A 15772-nucleotide genomic window follows, 5' to 3' on the forward strand; every position below is an offset into this window, starting at 1 on the left:
TCCTTGTGGATTGGGAGGCAGCACAGATCACAGCATTTAATAGCAGCGGTCTCCTCCGCTAGCGACCAGTAACCGAACACATTACATAGATAGTAAAAAGGAAAGTTGGAATTGCTTAGCAGAACACCATATGTATGCTCTCATCTATATCTGCTTTATGCATGTCAGCTATTTGGTGCCTAGATCAAAAAGATAGTTCTACACCGGTACTGTGTATGGCCTGTGCCTCGTCATAAATGTGGTGCATCCTCTGACAGTTCAGGGGATATCAAGACTGGCGCAGAAAGCATCTGCATTAATAAAAATCTCCCCCATTGTTCTAACTACATTACTAATCATGCCTTTAGGAACAAGATGTGTGCTAGCTACAATATCATATGTAAGCGCCATCCTTTACTAAACAGGTCATATTTCTGCACTAAGCCATAGTACCAATTTCAATGGTACTAAATATACTAACATGAAATTACAGCTAACTCCCTGAAACCAACAATTTCCATTTTTATATAGAACATTTTTTATTTTTTTATTTTGAATATCAGTAATAAATATTCAGCAGCAGAATAACAAAACATATATTCTGGATTAATCACTCCAATATAGTAGCTTTTATTATACCTTAATACATTTCAATATCTCACATTTGTTCAGAAAGAGGACCCATTCGAAAATAGCCCTATTGCAGAATGCATTCTATGGGTGCTCCGCAATTTTCAGTTTGCATGCAAAATTAGTTTGAACTATTTTACTGTCGACGCACTGATGGCAAGACACCTGCTGAGGGTAAGACTAGAAAATGATTGTAATCTGCATTCCCAAACTAATTAAGCGATAGGCACAGTCAAAATCTGTAGACTACAAACATACTTAAATTACTTCCTGCTGCTTTAAATTCCTGTTTTGTCTCTGCTCTTGTGTATACGACCACCCCCGTTTGACTTAAGCAAGGCTAAAGTCATATATGAATAAAATTATTAAGATGAAGTTCAGGATAGTGGAACATCAGTATATAATCAACATATAATCTAAAGTGAACACAAACACAAAAGGGACAATGTAATAAAAGTGAATTACTAAGAAGAAAAAATACAGAATTTGGCTATAAGATTGTATTAAAATTTTCACTTTCAAAGCTCCACTTGTTTGGAAAATACAATCAGGGCTAATGCAAAATGAGCAATAATTATCATGAAAATAGAAGGGAAAAATCACCATTTACCATGTTAACAAATCTTCACATGTTAAGAAGTGAATTGAACAAGGCTTCAATATTTAGAACAGCAGCTATGAAAAATACACTGTTCTGAGAATGAACACTATGCAGAGTCATGTAAACACTAAAGAGGCTTCTTCGCTTGCAGGAGTGGTCCCTTCAAATAGCTGATCGGAAGGGGTGCTAAGAGTCTGACACCCACTGATATACTGATGACCTGTCTTAAGGATAGATCATCAATATTAGAAAGCTGTATCTCCCCTTTAAGGCCTAGTTCACATGATCGTTTTTTTTGAGAGTGTACGGGCCGTTTTTTTGTGTTCCGTATATGGTCCGTATACGGAACCATTCATTTCAATGGTTCTACATTAACAACAGAATGCGTTCCGTAAGCATTCTGTTTCCGTATTTCCATTTTTCCGTTGAAAGATAGAACATGTCCTATTATTGCCCGCAAATTACGTTCCATGGCTCCATTCAAGTCAATGGGTCCGCAAAAAAAACAGAACACATACGGATATGTCTTCTGTATCCATTCCGGCATACGGAAAAACGGAACGGAAAAACGGAAAGGAAACTTAAACACAACGGAACTCAAAAACGGAACAATGGTTTTGTGAAAAACGGACCGCAAAAAACGATAAAAGCCATACGTTCGTGTGAACTAGGCCTAAGGGTAGTTAGCACACACACACAGATGGTTTATCACCCAATGTGGAATAAACAAGCAGCATACCTGAATAGGATGTATGTCAAGATGGGCAGAGTGGCTACTGTCAATGGGGAGTAAGAGCATCATCTGAAGCTATGTGCATACTGCCACTGTGCATAATGCCTTAATGGGGCGGGAGTCAAGCTGTCAGGCAATAGCCTATCCGCAGAACAGGGACACACTGCTGTCCTATAACAGCAGGTAAACCTCCTGGTGACGAGTAGGTGCGGTGCACATATTTCCTTAGGTAATCCATTGTACAAGTGGGGTAAGAATGCTCTATGCACCAATGGAGCCTGCTGCCAGGAGCGCCCAGTGCATGTGCTAAAGTTTTTCCTGTAGTCCTGCTCAAAAGAACAATTAACCACTTCTAGACTGGGCCATTTACCCCCTTCTTGACCAGGCCGAATTTTACAAATCTGACATGTGTCACTTTATGTGGTAATACTTTTAGAAAGCTTTTACTTATCTAAGCCATTCAAGGAACACACCAGACAGGCCAGGGATAAAGTTGTGGAGCAGTGTAAAGCAGGGTTAGGTTATTAAAAAAAAAAAAAAACTATGAACATCTCATGGAGCACTGTTCAATCCATCAACCCTAAAATGGAAGGAGTATGGCACAACTGCAAACCTACCAAGACATTGCCGTCCACCTAAACTGACAGCGCAGACAAGGAGAGCACTAATTAGAGAAGCAGCCAAGAGGCCCATGGTTACTCTGGAGGAGCTGCAGAGATCCACAGCTCAGGTGGGAGAATCTGTCCACAGGACAACTATGAGTCGTGTACTCCACAAATCTAGCTTTTATGGATGAGTGGCAAGAAGAAAGCCATTTCTGAAAGCAAGCCGTAAGAAGTCCGTTTTGCAGTTTGCCATAAGCCATGTATGGGACACAGCAAACATGTGGAAGAAGGTGCCATGGTCAGATGACACCAAAGTTTAACTTTTTGACGTAAATGCAAATCGTTACGTTGGTGAAAAACTAACACTGCACTTCTGAATGAACACACAATACCCATCATGCAACATGTGGGTGGCAGCATCAAGCTGTGGGGATGCTTTTCTCCAACAGGGGCAGGAAAGCTGGTGAGAGTTGATGGGAAGATGGTTGAAGCTAAATACAGGGCAATCCTGGAGAAAAACCTGGTAAAGGCTGCAGGCAACCTTCCAGCAGGACAATGACCCTAAAACACACAGCCAGAGCTACAATGGAATGGTTTAGATCAAAGCATATTCATGTGTTAGAATGGCCCAGTCAAAGTCTGGACCTAAATCCCTTTGAGAATATGTGGCAAGACTTGAAGATTGCTGTTCACAGATGCTCTCAATCCAATCTGACTAAGCTCGAGCTATTTTGCAAAGAAGAATTGGCAAAAAATTCTGCCTCTAGATATGCAAAGTTGGTAGAGACATACTTCAGCTGTAATTGCAGTTAAAGGTGGTCCTAAAAAGTATTGAAACAGTATTGCACGCCACACTTTCCTGATTTCCCCCAAAAATACATTTACGTTTGTTGCTGTAACGTGAAAAAATGTGTTCAAGAGGTATGAATACTTTTTCAAGGCACTCTATAGGGTCAAATGAAAGTTCTATTTTTCTGATTTGATAAGGCCACTTTGAACTCTCACCTCTATTTTTGAATATTTCAATGTTACCTGGGATTGAACTATAAAGTATTTCCAATATGTCCCTGCTGTAACATTGCTTGGTTGATGTAGCACAAATCTGGGTTTGTATTGCATATGTTTGGTAAACTCAGAATTTCTGTCAAGCACTTGCAAGCACATTATGCAGTCCATTATACACAACAATACAGTCCATTACCCAGTCCCATTAACTAACCTTTGTGTTCTTCTGTACATCCAGACAGCCCTGCTCATCTGAATAAGATCAGCGGAAATCAGTTTTCATTCATCTGAAAATCTCTGATTATTTAAAGGGGGTTTTCATGGGGCCATCTTGTAGGACATTCATCTGTGCAATGAAGCTTTTATATTTAGGAAATCTGGAAAAGAATGTAATTTTATTGTATTATGTTTGCATAAACTGCCAAAGAATTAGAAAAACATGGAGACTTATTAGTGTTTTGTCATTTATTAAAACGTGAACGTCTCTTATTTGTTTCTTTATGGTATAAACTGTTATAATGCTTTCATTTTCTCCAACTGGTACCAGTTCAGACAGGTTCAGTTTTTTTTAAAGGACTCAAAAAAACATGTTAGACTTGTCTTGAAAATACAATATACAGAAAACTGATGAAAATTGACATAATTGACATCAAATTATATAACTTGTCCTAAAATCCAGTAATGTCTATGTCACCAAAATGACCAGGCCACCGTGACAAGCATAGCTTGGATTTAGGTCCAGTAACTTGAAGCTATAGAAGTGACCAAGCTGATATATCAGTTGTATACCAGCCATGAAAGCAGATCACGACTACTATAGGGAGGGGGGAAGGGGGGCGAGGGAGCATTGTGCTGAACTGCTTCTCTTCTTACCAGTATAGATTCATTGCATTTTCTAGGCAGCCACCACTAGGGGAAGCTCAGTGCAAATATGATTTAGAGCTCCCATTGATATCAATGCTACCTGCATAAATGCCTATGCACTAAGCCTAGTGGCGGCTGCAGGCATCCAGTTTTATACAATATGAGGGGAAGAGGATTTAGATCAGTATAGAGGAGATGCATGACATTTTTCTAGTGCAAATACATTGAGAAATGTGATGTTTAGAATGAGCAACATAGTTGGGAAGCACTAGTCAGTGAGGCGAAAGGTAGCATTTAAAATTTCAATTTTTTTGTAATTAAAAATAGCTGACAGGTGCCCTTTAAGTGTTAGAAGAATTCTGGCTGACCTGTTGAGCGTGCGCTTGGCATCTGAAGGTATCTGTGTAGATCCCATGATGTTTTAATATATGCAAATGAGACTCTAGGAGCAACAGGGGCGTTATAGCTACAAATAGAGGCTCCATTTTCTCTGCAACTGCTGCGCCCTCTCCACTTTGACAGGGCCAGGCAGTGAAAACATCATAACGCCTGGCCCTGTCAATGGAAATACAGAGGGTGCAGCAGTGGAAGACAGTGATGAGCTTCTAGGAGTAATGGCAACGCCCTTATTGCTCCTAGAGGCTCATTTGCATATATGAAAACATCAACACAGATGCAGGTCAGCCAGTTTCATAGGTACAAAGCTGCTGACAGATGCCCTTTAATAAAAAAAAAATTTAATGGGGGAGGTGCTTATGCTATGGGGCCCTATGTGATCTGCGTACACTACTTTGGCACAGCCCATGGCCAAGGGTGGAGCTATTTTTGGAAAAAGAGCATACATTTTTTCTCATCTCGCATAACCTGGTAATATGTAATCGTTATTTTCACCATAGTAGGCAAAGCTTCAAATAAACCTGCAAGATATTATCCATTAGAGATGAGCAAATCCATGCTATCGAATGAAAATTTGACCCAATTTTTTCAAAACATTTGGGTTCTAAACAATCAGAATTTCATGATGAGAGTGAGGAGCAGGAGAGAGATGGAGAGGAAGAGAGCCAGAATGTCATTCACAGCTTTCCAGGGAGGCTGAAGCACTTTGGATTTTGTTAGAATCGATTAGGCTCCGAATCAAATCAGGCATCTGATTCAGACGAATCGGATTCAAATCGAATTTCCAGAAATTCTGTCATCACCATTGTTGATACAGGCGCTTTGTAACTGGGTTTGATCTTTAAGAGCGAACAGCCTAATTCGCTATAATGATTAGTACTTCTCACTGGACATTACTGGGTATTACTGCATAGGTACTTTAGGTGTATCTGGTCCACTTTCTTGATGTTCTTTGTGGCCCAGAATATTAGTGTGGCATTAGATTTCTTCTTCTTCTACCCCGAGGAGCCTATCGTGCATGCAAGGCATTTTGTAACCTTTCATTTTTCATCTTTAGTCATCAAAAAAGAAATCAATCCTTGGACAACCCCTTTAAGAAATAAAAAAACAGGGCACTAAAATCTTTACACTAAAATGAAAAGTAAAGTATGAGAAGGTATCCCATAAATTACCATCTACTAATTTAATTCATGAAAAAAAAGTTGCAAGAATGCTCCATATAATTTATGTAGTATGTCATATGCCAAAACAGAATTTATTTTGTGTTACATCTTGACACGTGTTTATGAGGAGCTTGTTGGGGCAGGCCTGTAGTTGATTGTCTACATAATGATAATAATTAGTGCCCTTCAATTAACCCACCCAGCAAAGCAACACGCTGCATGGTAAACAGAGAGGAAGGCCAGCTGATCCTTGTACCCTGAAATCAACAGGTCGTGAGAGAAGCATTCAGAATATAATTATAGAAATCCAAAGTTACAGATGCAAGTATTTAATTGAAGTCTGGATGAAATAATGCGTGAGCCGCGCAGTGACACCTTCATAATCAGCACAGCTTTGTATCATGGTAAGTGGCACTGAATGCAATAAAATATATGTTCAAATATATGAGAGTAGATGCTGAACATAATAAAACACTAACAACTTATATAATAAATACATATTTGCTATCCCCCCCCCCCCCATTCAGAAATACAGCGCCATTCTTGTCCATGGGATGTGACTAATACTGTAGCTTGGTCACATTTTAAGGCTATGTACACCTTCGGGGGCAATTTTTTTTTATGATTGCATTTTACTCATTTGGGGCTAAAAATCATATTTTCAATTGGTCTTTATTAAAAAAAATATTGAGCTGTTTTGTCAAAAAGGGTGGTTAACTGTTTTTCTAGCTGTGTGTATCTTACTTTCACTTTCTGTTTGTGCCGATCATCTAATAACCCTTTTATCTAAGTTACTAAAAGGTCATAAACACTTATTTAAGCCACATTTCTATCAATAAGATAAGGATTGAGCTATAATGAGTGTTTATAAGGGCAGAGAGCAGAGATAAGGAGCCCACCAGCTAGCCATCTGACCGAGCAGAGAGAAAATTCAGATTGTGCTAGTAGAGAAAAGGACTCCATATTTTTAACCCCTTAAGGACCCGTGTCGTACATGTACGGCGCAAGGTCCGCGGGGCTCTGGGGAACGTTTGGGCGGAATCGGGGCACCATGGCTGCTCTAACCGGCAGGCAGCCATGCCGGGTAAGGGCACCATGGTGCTGCACCACCCCCTGCAACTCAAAGCGCTGCGATTGGCCAGTAAATGAAGATCGACACATCACAGCGCCGGAAGCTGAAAAAAGCTGCGGGGCGGGTGGGGTTCAGAGGGAGGTAACCGGTGCTGAACTGGGGTCTCCTGCCAATGGAAGCGCTATAGCTGCACAGGAAAGGGCTGAACTTCCCTGCATGCAGCCATTCTAGCTGGTGACTGCATGCAGATAGGTTCTGTGCTTTTCTGTGCTGCTGTTGGCTTGCTGGGACTTGTGGTGCACCACCACTGTGCTTTTAAACCTTTCCTGCTCAAAGAAGAAAAAAAGAAGAAAGAAGAAAAGAATAAGAACACCTGTAACTGCTGCACTGATTTTTTTTTTTCATTTGCAGCTGTTCCAGATCCTTAAACCACCCTCCGTCCCTGTCCCTTCCGGCCCCCCGGCCCTCTCCCCGTCCTTTTTTTTTTCACAGATGCCATTTGGTCCATGCGTCTTTTGGGGTCTTTTTATTTTTTATTTTTTACAATTTTACAGCTCTGCACCACTTTTTCTGCATGCGAGCTGTCACCGCCAAGTGCTGTTCAATGCATACCTGCCTGATCAGCACCTGGGGATTATTCTTAGCGCTTTTTTTTTTTCACGATCTGTGTGCGTGCTGCAGAGCATCAATCAGTAGTGTGCTCATTTACATCTGCACATTTTTGAGGTTTTTATTTATTTATTTTTTGTGTGGAAAAAATAACTGCAGTTAGTGGTAGTTAGTTAGATGTATATATATATATATATATATATATATATATATATATATATATATTTCAGTTAGTGCCAGTTTCGATTTTTGCACAAATACACCATCTGCTTGCGTGCATTTTGCAGAGCACTGCAGTGAATTTTTATACTACAGTTTTTGCATGCATGCACAATCTGTGTGCGTGCGTGCTGCAGAGCACCGATCAGTAGTGTGCTCATTTGCATCTGCACATTTTTGAGTTTTTTTTTTTTTTTGTGTGAAAAAAGACTTGCAGTTAGTGGCAGTTAGTTAGACATATATATGTATATACATATATATATATATATATACATTTCATAACACTTTGGTTTATAGTGGCTCACCCCTCCTGTCACTGTGGTAATGGTGATCTGCTAAAAAGTGGTTCACCTGATCACTTCGTAATAATAAACTTGTATAATTGATTAGCAGGCACTCACCATCTGCATTTCATACGTATATTGGATTTATTTATAGAAGATAATTAAAAAATCCGTAGGATACAATCTATAATAAAAGATGATTAAAAAACATACAACATCGAATAAAACATTAAATAAAACATTAAACGTGGACCATTTGACATAAAATCTAGGAGATATACTATAATAAGTATAATGAGTAGCAATAAAGTACATGCAGCGACACTGAATGTGAGTGTTGTAGTTCTGATTATTCCAGTCTTCATATTATGCACATTGATGGTATTAGATATGCGTTAAATAGTTCATTAGTAGTCACACATATGTTTGTTAGTATGATTATTCAGAACTTGTCCCAAAAGATAGCATATACTGTATAGCCGTCCGGGTATGTTGTAATTTTGCTGACAATATTTTGTCAGTCAGTCCACTGTTGTGATAGTATCTTTGTATGTTCTTATGTAATGAACAGATACAGTGTTATCAGATAAAGCACTTGAGCAGAGTAATTGTCCGAATTTGGATCGATGTTACATGCAGAGAAAAGGTATGTCTCTTATGGATAGTTAGTATCACTTGAATTAGTATTATTAGTTTGTGGGATATTCGGTTGTCTCTACTCAAAGAGACTGGGTTTCGCTTACTGCAGGGGCGTCCCGCCTGCAGTACAGCTACTCACTTGAGTCAAGAGATTTTCCTCCGCTGTGTGATATATTCCGCGTTCAGAGTCGGCGTACCACGTGGTATGGTATGCAGTCACGTGACTCGGCTTCAATCGTATGGCGGAGGCAGGAAAATTCTTGTGTTTCCTTTGCTTCTATTGTCTCGACTTTCAGAGTGCGCTTTTTAGTCCTGCAAGTCCAAAACTGGGTAGTTTGGATTCTTGTCCACGCTATGCCTTGACTACATATCATCATGGGCGTAGGAACCGGGGTGGACGGATCCCCCCAGGAAATAATGCGGGGGGGACAGGTATGGTGAAATCCCCCCCAGCGGCAGCGCAGCGGGGCAATGTGTGCGGCGGCGGCAGGGTACTGAGATGAGCGCTTCCATTGTTGGGGGGGGGCTGTTATTACTGCCACATGATTGGGGGGGCTGTTATTACTGGCACATGATTGGGGGGTTGTTATTACTGGCACATGATTGGGGGGCTGTTATTACTGGCTGATGAGAGGCGCTGGGGGGGCTGATGAGAGGCACTGGGGGCTGCTGGAGAGGCACTGGGGGCTGCTGGAGAGGCACTGGGGGCTGCTATGAGGCATGGGGCTCTTATCTGAGGTCTGATTGGGGGTCATTCATATTGGGGTCTGAGCTGAGGTGTGATCTGAGGTCTTATTAACATTGGGGATCTTATTGGGACTGTTAGCTGAGGTCTGATTAACATTGGGGGTCTGATTGGTGGTCTGACCTGAGGTGTAATGAAAATTATTTTTTTCTTATTGTGCCCACTTCCAGCCCGGAGCCCAGCTGCCCAGAGCACTGATCCGGAGCAGCTTGGAGAAAAAGGCCTCACAGTCTCCCACACTCCTTCTGCCCGGCCAAGCCAGCCAGCACCCCTGAGGCCAAGCCAGCCAGCACCCCTGAGTCTTCAGAACTGTAAGTAAATTATATATAAGGGGAGATTATTGTTTCGGCGGGGGGGGGGAGAGAAAGTACCCGGAATAACTGAAATATATGCCAAACGTTTGGTTAATTTCTGTGACCTGATAAACAAAGAACTGTTCCTTTTGCATATTTTTTTGTTGTGAGATTTTTCACACACACACACACACACACACACTTAAAATTTAACGATATAAACAACTCGCAGTTTACTGAATAAGAATATACCCGGCGAGCAAAAATGCTGTCCCCCCCCCAGATTTTTGGGGGTTTATACACCCATGCATATCATACCACGCGGGACGCCGACTCTGAACGCGGAATATATCACACAGCGGAGGAAAATCTCCTGACTCAATGTGCATAATATGAAGACTGGAATAATCAGAACTACAACACTCACACTAAGTGTCGCTGCATGTACTTTATTGCTACTCTTTATACTTATTATAGTATATCTCCTAGATTTTATGTCAAATGGTCCGCGTTTAATGTTTTATTTAATGTTTTATTCGATGTTGTATGTTTTTTAATCATCTTTTATGATAGATCATATCCTACGGATTTTAAAATTATCTTCTATAAATAAATCCAATATACATATGAAATACAGATGATGAGTGCCTGCTAATCAATTATATATATATACATTTTAGTTAGTGTCAGTTTTAAAATTTTGCATGAACGCACCATCTGCGTACGTGCATTTTGCAGCCACTGAGCACCGATCATTAGTGTCCATTACCGATCGCGTCTGCTCAGTTTGCACTGCAAGTTTTTTTGTGCAGAAAAGACTTTTTTTTATAATTTTTTTTCTTCTAAATTTTATTTCTAATTTATTACAAGCCCATTCAAGTGTGAAAACACAACATACATACCCCTCACACAAAATAAAGGTTTCCACATTTCAAACCCCAATAAAATAAAAATGTCCAATTCATTTTAAAGAGTATACTCAGCTGAAGAGGCATATGCCCAGTGAGGGAGAAGAGGATGCCACTTTCCTCCACTCCTCTACCTCCTCATCATCATCATCCGCTGATGAGGAACCCTTTAGAAGGCGCCCCAGGGTAGCAGCGGAGGCAGCCCCCCAGAGTGAGCCCTTATGGACCCCACCCCCTGACAATTATCAGCCCCAAATTCCATATTTTGAGGGCAGCTCCAGAACACAGATAGACGGTGCGGGCTTCACTGAACTAGATTTTTTCAAAATCTTCTTCTCTGAAAACTTAGAAATGTAAATGTAACGGTGGCCCAAACCAATTTATATGACCAACAATTCATTGCTCAGAACCCTACATCAGCATACGTTAGACCCCTAGGTTGGACCCCAGTATGTGCAGCGGAGATGATGAAGTTTTGGGGACTCGTGTTGCACATGGGCGTTGTAAAAAAATACAAACATTAGGCAATATTGGAGTTCGGACATTTTCTACCAGACTCCAATTTACAGTAACACCATGACCAGGAAGGGATTTGAGTCAATAAGGAAATTCCTACACTACAACGACAATTCACAGTGCCCACCCCAAAATGACCCAACATTTGACCTGTTAGGCCTGTCATTGACCACTTTAACACCAAGTTTGCTGAGGTGTACAACCCAAATAAAAATGTATGTGTAGATGAGTCCCTATTACTCTTCAAAGGGGGAATTAGATTCTGACCAGTACCTGCCTAGCAAACGGGCAAGGTATAGCATAAAGTTATACAGACTTTGTTAGAGTAGGTCCGGGTACACCCACAAGTTCCACATTTACAAAGGGAAAGATTCCAGGATAGAACCCCAGAATGCCACCCTCATCCTAGGAGTTAGTGGGAAGATTGTGTGGGACTTACTGCACCCACTGCTGGGTAAGGGTTGCCACCTCTATGTGGATAACTACTATACCAGCATACCCCTATTCACGTCCCTAACTGCCAGAGGTACTGTGGCTTGCGGCACAGTGGGCAAAAATCAGAGAGGCCTCCCTAGATCCCTGGTAGGGCAACCACTGAGAATGGGTGAAAGTAGGGCTCTCCTCCATGAGAACATGCTGGTGGTTAAGTACAAGAGGGATGTCCTTGTACTGACCACCATTCACACTAACGCCAGTTCCCCTGCTCCTGTATGAGGTACCACAACCACTACCCCCAAACCAGTTTGTATCCTGGACTACAACAGGTACATGGGAGGGGTGGATCTTTTAGATCAACTTCTGAAGCCCTACAGTGCCACACGAAAAACGAAGGTGTGGTATAAAAAGCTACACATTGTACAGATGGCAATGTGCAATGCATACGTGCTATTTCAGTCTGCAGGCCACACATGAACTTTCCTTCAGTTCCAAGAGGTGGTTATCAAGGCCCTAATTTTTCAAATCCAGGCCGGGGAAGTCATGGTACCCGTGTCGTACCAGGGCAACATTTTCCTAGTCAAGTCCCCCAGATAACAAGGGAAGGACCCAAAAAAGATGCAGGGTGTGTTCCAAAAAGGGAATAAGGAAAGACACCATTTACGACTGCAAAACCTGCCCTGAAATACCTGGCCTGTGCATGCAGGAGTGTTTTAAAATCTACCACTCATCCATGGAGAATAAGTTTAATTTAATCCTTTATGCTTTATGTAATATTTCCACTTTATATCTCTGATTTAGTCCACCTCGCTTGCATATCCACTTTCCAACAACCACTACATATTCTTTTCAACTGTTAGGTCAAAAGTGCCCTTTTCACCCCTTAAAATGTTCGTACGGGGGTGCTCTTTCCAAAATGGGGTCACCTCTTGGGGTTTTTTATTTCTGGGGATCTCAGGAATCTTTTAAATGCAACATGGCACCTAAAATTAATGTCTGCCAATTCAGATCAGCAAAATCCATATTTTGCTGTTTCATTCTAGAGCCCTGCTGTGCGCCCATACATCATTTTTTGAGCACATATGGGGTGTTTCTGTTTTTGGGGGGAAATGGGGAACAAAATGTGGGGTGCAATTTGTCCTGTTACCCCTTGCAAAAGTGAAAAATGTGGGTGTAAAGCAACTTTTTCGGGAATTTTTATTTTATTTTTCCTTTTCACAGCCAAGTGTTTCCTAATTCTGTGAAACGTCTGATGGTTCAAAGTGCTCATTACACACCTTGAAATATTCCTTGAGGGGTGTAGTTTCTTGAATGGGGTCACATTTTGGGGGTTTCCACTGTAGGGCCAGCTCAGGGTGTCTTCATATGCAACTTAGCTCCCAATTACCATTCCAGCTAAATCCACTCTCCAAAAGCCATATGGTACTCCTTCCACTCTGAAGCCTGCTGTGTGCCCATACATCAGTTTTTGAGCACACATGGGGTGTTTCTGTAAACTCCAGATTCAGGGTAAGGCTACATGCACACGAACGTGGTTTGGTTCCGCGGACCCATTCACCTCAATGGGGCCGCAAAAGATGCAGACAGTACTCCGTCCCGTAGCCCCGCAAAAAAAATAGAACATGTCCAAATCTTGTCCGTTTTGCAGACAAGAATAGGCATTGCAAAAAAACGGATGCCATACGGATGTGATCCGTTTTTTTTTTTTGCTGATCCGCATACGGTCGTGTGCATTTACCCTAATAGATTTTGAGTTTTGTTTGGCTGTTAACCCTTGATGTGTTGCAGAAAAAATTTAAAATCTGCAAATAAAAGTGAAATTTTTAAATTTCATTCCCGTTTTCCTTCAATTCTCATGGGGTCCTTCATTCTAAAGGGTTAACAAAGTTTGTAAAATAAGTTTTGAATAGCTTGAGGGGTGTAGTTTCTAAAATGTAATTCTATGGGTGGTCTCTACTATGTAAGCCCCAGAAAGTGACTTCATAACTGAACTGGTCTTGAAAAAATAGGGTTTTGGAAATTTTCTTAAAAATTTTAAGATTTGCTTCTAAATTTCTAAGCTTCTAAGCCTTCTAACGTCCAAAAAAAATAAAATGTAATTTCAAAATAATTCAAACATGAAGTGGTCATATGGGGAATGTAAAGTAATAACTATTTTTTGAGGTATTACTATCTATTATAAAAATAGAGAAATGGAAATTTGGAAATTTTTCAAAATTTTTGGTAAATCTGGGATTTTTTCATATATAAAGGTGAAATATCTTGACTCAAATTTATGACTATCATGAAGTACAATATGTGACGAGAAAACAATCTCAGAATGGCCTGGATAAGTAAAACTGTTTTAAGGTTATCACCACATAAAGTGACACATGTCAGATTTGCTAAAAATGGCCTGGTCCTGAAGGGGTTAATAAAGACAACAATCTCTGCCCCTCCCCCTGCTCTGCAAAGGGAGTGAATACAAGTTCTGCCCTGAGTGACATGTCTGCCTGCTAGGATACTCAGCAGTATGTTGTATGTGTAGGACTATAAGTCCCAGCTGTACAATGACACTGCTGATACACACAGGATCTTCTCCGTACCTGTTCTTGTGCAATGCTCTGCAGAACTCCTCTGTCAGCTCCTGTGCCCAGCATTTGTCTCCTCACTGCTTGCAGCTACTCAGTAAAGCCTTCAGCCCTGAGTCTGTGCTGCTGAAAGGGTTAAAAATCCAGGGAGAGAGCAGACATCAGCAGCTGGCAGTGCAGGAAGGCGTGGCCAGCACTGTGACGTCTCGTGTACAGGCACATATCTGCTCTCTCAGGCTTGTGCACGAAACATCATCAGAGAGAAGCTGACATCACAGGTCATGTGAGAAAGCAGCAACTGGAGATAAAGTAAGTGAATTGTAAAGTCCTTACATTTGCCTAGTTAGGAACATACAAAGAACAAAAAAAATAACTCAGAAAACCCCTTTAAAGGGGTTTTCCGAGATTCAGATATAGATGATCTATCCTCAGGATAGGTTATCAATATCAGATCAGCAGGGTTTCAAACTGAGTTGGCTTCTTCAGGAGGCCAGCACGGGGATGAAACGCACGGCGAGGTATCTTATCACTGAGTGGGTATAAACATTTATTGTTCCTGTATACTAGCTGGTGGTTTGGACGTGTGTATTACCTTGTTCCTTATTTGGTATTTAGCACCATACTTTGTATTGTGGTAATCCAGTTTTTTACAACATCACCTTTACGTTCCTGCTCATGTTATTTTGGTCACTATGGCTGTTGCATTTATGCACTGATGTATATTTTGATTATTTTTATATATTTATTTATAGGGCATATTTGAACCGGAATAGGCCAACAATATTATATAATATCTATGATCGAGTTGTTCACACACTCAGTGGTGGATCTATGTCTTTAGCAGTAATATTATGTATTTTCCATATTGCCCTAGTTTTTTTCCCCGTTGTAATACTTTTTTAATATTTATGTGATGTGTATTACAATAAACATTTATACCTTATTTATTTACTGATGTTTCTTCATTTTTCTGGGTTACTGGTGTAGTTGTCTAGGTTGGGTAGTTCTTCTTGATAGGCCCATTTATGTTCATATGATTATTCGAGGTTCCCCACATTTCCCACAGTGGCTCAACCTGGATGATAAATGTTAGTCCATCTCTATAGAACTATTGGTTGGCTTACTTTGAGACAGAAATTTACAGTAATGTTGCACCTTAGGTCAGGTCTTTTTTCCTGAAAGCCCCATACTCTTTTAAAGCAGATTGTGAAAATTGAATAAACCCAACTTGTACCAAACTGCCCCAATTTTTTTAGACAGATTCTAGGTGCAGACACATTAGTAAATCTGGGCTGCTATTTTTTTCTAATCCAGAACTAACTCTTCATGTACCACATAAATATTAACCACAAATCCATTCCTATTTTATTCACAGTTTTGGCCAGACCTTTCCTTATTGTATAATGGAATCTTGTGTAAGGTCAGAGGGCCATGCAGGTCTTTGACTGTTCCTCTGTGATATGTTTGTGAAATGCAATACTTTTTCATAATGTTGCAAGATAAAAG

The 15772-nt window shown here is 40.7% G+C and overlaps 1 protein-coding gene across 2 annotated transcripts in view; it reads right to left on the bottom strand.

Moving 5' to 3' along the window:
- The window catches only part of HS3ST5 (heparan sulfate-glucosamine 3-sulfotransferase 5), a 253655-nt gene that overhangs the window by 131474 nt on the left and 106409 nt on the right, over window positions 1-15772 (bottom strand). For both annotated transcript variants that reach the window (XM_040428898.1, XM_040428897.1), the window contains exon 2: window positions 3768-3930. The gene's annotated coding sequence lies outside the window, so the exon portion shown is untranslated. The remainder of the gene's footprint in view (window positions 1-3767; window positions 3931-15772) is intronic.

This window comes from Bufo bufo, chromosome 4, assembly GCF_905171765.1.
Source record: "Bufo bufo chromosome 4, aBufBuf1.1, whole genome shotgun sequence".
In the NCBI taxonomy this organism is placed as follows: Eukaryota; Metazoa; Chordata; class Amphibia; order Anura; family Bufonidae; genus Bufo; species Bufo bufo.